Raw genomic sequence first — 6,000 nt, forward strand, 5'->3', positions numbered from 1 at the left:
GAGAAGGGAGGGAGGAAAGAAGGCAGAGGGGACCCAATGATCCTTCATTCTTATTCCCTTTGAGATGCGCACAACTCTTCCTGCACATTAAAAACACCGTATGACCCATTACCAGTTCTGGGTGCTCACCCAGAGGAGCTGAAATCCTCCCATCAAAGGGAAAGCTGTGCTCGCACGACTCCTGCAGCACCATCCACAACAGGAAGACAAGGTGCCTGGGCACTGCTGGATGGACAGAGAGGCCACAAGATCTGCTGCACACCGAGCAATGCTTCCCCTGCAACATCCAGCGAGAAGGACACCCATCACTCACAGCCAATGTGTGAACCTGGGCAGGCCAGCACCGCACACTCCTGGGGAGTCAGTGGGACAATGGGGACCCAGGCCAGGTGGGAGAGGGCATGACAGCTCATGTGGATGGGAGATCCAAGGCAAAGCAGTGTGACTACTGTGCATGGTCTATCTCAAGGTCACCGACAACAGCAGATTTCAGATGTCTCACCACAAAAAATGAGAGGAACATGGGGTGACAGATGTAGTTTTTGGGAAAGTTTTTTTTTAACTTATTTGAAAGGCAGAATGACAAAGACAAACACACACACAGAGAGAGAGAGAGAGAGAGAGAGAGAGAGAGAGAGAGAGAGAGAGAGACCTTCCCTTCACTGGTTCACTCCTCCAATGGCCGCAATAGCCAGGGCTGGTCCAAGTCAAAGCCAGGATCCTGGGACTCCTTCCCAGTCTCTGTGTGAATGGCCAGATCCCATGTAGTTGGTCATCACCTGCTGATTTCACAGGAACATTAGCAGGGAGCTTGCTGGGAAGCAGAGCAGCTGGGATTCAGACAAGTGCTTGGGTTTAGGGTGCCGGCACTGCAGGTGGCACCCAGCGACAGACGTCCATGTCAGTTTGACTTAATCACTCTATGTGATAAACTTCGAAACATCACATCATGCTCCATGCCCGGATACCATTATGATCTGTCAGTTGGAAATATCATTTAAAAAATACCACCCTACATCACCTGTCCAGAAACAAAGAGAGAACATTTCCTGCTTTGTATGTTGAGGCCAACCGAACTCAGAGACCGAAAACTAGCAAGCATATAATGAGCAAAGAACAATAAGAACAAATTCTCAGCAGATTGTGCACAGTGGTATGCATACATCACAGCTGAGCAGGGCTTCAATTTAAAAATGCAAAGCCCATTTAAAGTTCGAATGTCAATGAATATGTTTCACCTTCTGAACAGCAAAAAATCGTCTCAGTGGTGTTTTTGAAAAGCTGTTAATAAAATCAACCCCTACTCACAACAAAGATTTCTAAGCACTATGGACAGAAGAGAACTTCTTCAAGGAGATAGTGAGAGCATGCCAGACAGCACAGCTGACGTCAGTGACGAAGCACTGCCCTCCCTCTGCCATGGCTGAGGGCAGAACAGGGCTGTTGGTGTACCTGCTTCCAACCTGAGGGCACAGCAAGCAGTCATGGCAAATGCATGATGCTGTCAAGGTCATGGGGAACAGGGTGAGCACCCCAGAAATCAACCAAGTACATCATAAAAATTATGTACTTAAATACCAATACAATTACATTAGCACTCATCTACAGGCACCTGGGGAAACCCCAAACACCAGGCACCCGAACAACTGGCTTCTGATTAACCCATGGGCCCATGAAGAGCTGATGGGGAGGTCAGAAAACAGTCTGCACAGGATGTTCTTAGCACACGGCACAGCAGATTCCATGCGGTGCAGCTAAGAAGTCCTTAAGGGGAACTCAGTGCCAACAGAAACCTGGTATTCAGACAGAAGAAAGGTTCCTCAATCTAGAGCTCCACCTTAAGAACCAAGGCAGCAACAGAAACAGGAAAGAAAAGGTAAAATTTTCTGAAAAAATAAAAGTCAATGAAATAGAAAACGGAAAAAGAAGATTTCAAATAACCTAAACTAGTTCTTTAAGAACATCAGTACAATGGGTAAATCTAAAGTCAGATAAATAAATTATAGTGCAGGAATGAGTGTGGGGCATTGCCATAGACAACATGGACAGAAAGGTTTAATAAGGGATTTGCACAGACAACTTTCCACCAACAGATTCAGCAATTTAGGTTGAAATAGATTACTTACCAGACACAAACCACCAAGGCTTACCCTGGAATAAACACCCTACATAGCCACGTGTCAGGCACTCACTAGCATTCATGGTTAAAATTCTCCCTGAAAAGAAGACCTCAGCCCTAGAGGGCTTTTCTGATGACCTCTGTGAAACATTTAAGAAAGGTGATTCCAATTCTACACTGACTCCTGTGAAAAAATGAGGGAGGAATCACTTTCCAACCACTACTGGGACATCAGCACTGACCTGACAGGCAATTACAAGGACACAAAAACCCACAGGCTAATGTCTTTCATGAACATAGATGTGAAAATGTCACATTTTCCTAATGATTTCAATATATAAATACTGGAATTAATAAGTGAGTTTAGAAAGATTATAGGATATGGTTAGCATATTATAATTACTTATATATTTATATTCCAGTAAGAAACAATCACATATTGCAATTTTTAAGATGCCTATAATGACAGCATAAGAATAAAAAAATCCTTAGTGACAGCTATTTTTAAGAATTATTTATTTATTTGAAAGGCTGAGGCAGAGATTGAGAGAGAGAGAGAGAGAGAGGTCTTCTATCCACTGGTTCATTCCCCATATGGCCACAATGGCCAGAGCTGCGCTGGTCTGAAGCCAGGAGCCAGGAGCTTCCTCTGCTTCAAGCATTTGGGCTGTCTTCTACTGCTTTCCCAGGCCATAGCAGAGAGCTGGGTGTGAAGTGGAGCAGCTGGGACTCAAACCAGTGCCCATATGGGATGCCGGCACTGCAGCCAGTAGCTTTACCTGCTATGCTACTGTGCTGGCCCCTTTAGTGATAGATTTTTTAAAAAGATTTATCTATTTGAAAGTCAGAGTTACACACACACACACACACAGAGAGAGAGAGACAGAGACAGAGACAGAGACAGAGAGAGAGACAGAGAGAGAAAGGGCTTCCATCTGCTGGTTCACTCCCCAGATGGCCACAACATCTGGAGCTGAGCCAATCCAAAGCCAGGAGCCAGGAGCTTCCTCTGGGTCTCCTACATGGGTGCAGAGGCCCAAGGCTTGGGTCATCTTTTACTGCTTTCCTAGGCCACAGCAGAAAGCTGGATCAGAAGTGGAGCAGCCACGACTTGAATCTGTGCCCATAGGGGATGCCAGCACTGTAGGCAGTGGTTTTACCTGCTACAACACAGTGCTGGTCCCAGTGATAGATTTTTTAAAAAGAGGTAGACAAGATTCATACATCGTAAACATCAAAAACACTGCTGACAGAAACAGAAGAAACCCTAAACGTATGAAGAAACACACTATGCATAAATTGGCAAGCTGAGCATTAAGATGCCAATTCTCCCCAAACAAGTCATACTGTCCATCAATCCCAATCATATCCCCATAAGGCTTTTCAGTAAATACTGACAAAGTGATTCTAAAATGCATATAAAATGCAAAGACCTAGATACCTAGAAAATTTTGAAAAAGGACAGAGTTGGAGGACTGAGACAACCTGGTTTCAAGACCTCTTAGAGACTGACTCTGGTATCAGCAAAACGATGCAGCATTGGTGGAACACAACAGAAAGTCTAGAAAGAGACTGGCAGATACACAGGCTCAGCTGGCTTCCAGGGAAGGCGCCAAAAGATTTCAGTGGGGGAAAGGATGTCTTTTGGACAGATGTTCCTGGAGGAACTGAATGTTCAAAAGCAAAAACGAACCCAGCTTCTTACCAATCACTCTCTGTGTAAAGACCACACACCCAGAGGTAAAAGTGAAACTATAAAACTGCATAATAAGCCATGAGAGGAATCCTTCCAGACCTTAAGCTTGGCCAAGGTTTCTTTAAAAAGGACACATAAGGCCCAAATTGCAAAGGAAAGCAACAGATGACCTGGACTCCACTGAAGCTGAAACCTGTTGCTCTCCAATACCTGGTATAAGAATAAAAAGTCAGAGCCCCAGGCCAGGGGGAAAAGTGTGGAACACCAACACACAGCCAGGGACCTATGACTGCAGCTGAATGGGGAAGATGGGGGAAAGCTGCTAATGAAACACTCATGGCAAACAGATGCACAGAAAAATGCTTGACACTGTCAGTCATGGGAAACGCAGTAAGTTGGAGATACCTACTGACTGCTATGACTAATATTAAGTCAGATCATGCCAAGCACTAATGAGAATATGGAGCACCCATAAATTTCATTCTCTGCTGCTGGGATCTACAACACTTTGGAAAACACACTGCAGCTTCTTAAAGCATTAACCACACCCCCAGCCTGGGAACCAGTCCTCTCACTTCTGGTCACTTACCCAAGCAAGAAACTGAGAACCCAGACAAGCCTGTGCATACATGTTCACAGTTGTTTGATTTGTAACAGTCCAGGACTGGAGGTTGGTCACCTACCCAGCAGCAGTTGAATGGGTGAGGGAGCTGCTGCCTCTGTGCCATGGGTACTCAGCAACAGAAAAGGAGCACTTTGGAAACCTGGGGCAACCATGGGTAGGGAGGCAGGGGTCATGCACAACAAGTGGTAATGCCTGGGGTTGGCGGCTTCTTCCTTGCCTTCACTGCAGAGACGGGTCAATGCAACCACTTATATTCAACAGCACCATTACATGCTAAGCCACAAGCAATGGGAAATAACGATTTTCAACTATCGAGATGAAAGCATGAAAAGATTTCACAAACTGAGAATAAATCTAACAAAAGATAGGCAATCTCCCTACATTGAAAATTATGACTCATGATTGAGAGAAATCAAAGGGGATCTACATACATGGAGGAAAGTTCCACATGACAGGAAGACACAATATTTTCTTTTTTTTTTAATTTTTGACAGGCAGAGTGGACAGTAGAGGGAGACAGAGAGAAATGTCTTCCTTTTTGCCGTTGGTTCACCCTCCAATGGCCACCGCGGGAGGTGCGCTGCAGCCAGCGCACCGCGCTGATCCGAAGCTAGGAGCCAGGTGCTTCTCCTGGTCTCCCATGGGGTGCTGGGCCCAAGCACTTGGGCCATCCTCCACTGCACTCCCTGGCCACAGCAGAGAGTTGGCCTGGAAGAGGGGCAACCGGGACAAGATCGGTGCCCCGACCGGGACTAAAACCCGGTGTGCCGGTGCCGCAAGGCAGAGGATTAGCCTACTGGCCACGGCGCCGGCCTAAGACACAATATTTTCAAACTGTCGCTTCTGTGAGTGATGGTCGCGATCACATCCCCAAGGTGGTGGGCTTGTGTTCAGCTGTGAAGATGCCAGTCGGGAAGCCAGCATCCCACAGCAGAGTGCCTGGGCTGGAGTACCAGCCCTGCCCTCCTCCAGTTTCCTGTGGATGTGCACCACAGGGGGCAGCAGTGAGGGCTCAAGTACTTGGGTCCCTGCCACCATGTGGAACACTGGGGTGGAGCTCCTGACTCCTGACTTTGACCTGGCCCAGTCTTAGCCCTTGTGGACTTTGGGGGAGAGAACAACTGGATCTCTCTTTCTCTCTCTGCCTCTCAAATAAATGAAAAAAAAAATAAATGATTTAAAAAAAAACACACACAAACAAAACCCCAATGGCTTTTTAGTAGAAATTGAGAAAGAATTGTTAACATTTATATGGAAATGCAAATGATGTAGGGTAGCCAGAACAATCTTAAAGAATAAGACAAACTTGGTGGAATGATGTCACCAGGCTTCAAAACTTAGTAGAAAAAACTACAGCGGGCAAGAGGGCATGGAGCTGGTACCAGGATAAACAAAGACACCCACGGAGCAAAGCAGAGGAGCCAGAGGAAGAATACGCACATGTACCTGAACAGCAGTGCCATAGCGGTGCAACTGAGAAAGGGCACTTTGCTCCAGAAAGTGCTGCCACAGCAACCACATGTCCACATTTTGAAAAGGAGGAAGATGATCGCCCTCTAG

This window comes from Lepus europaeus, chromosome Y, assembly GCF_033115175.1.
Source record: "Lepus europaeus isolate LE1 chromosome Y, mLepTim1.pri, whole genome shotgun sequence".
NCBI lineage: Eukaryota > Metazoa > Chordata > Mammalia > Lagomorpha > Leporidae > Lepus > Lepus europaeus.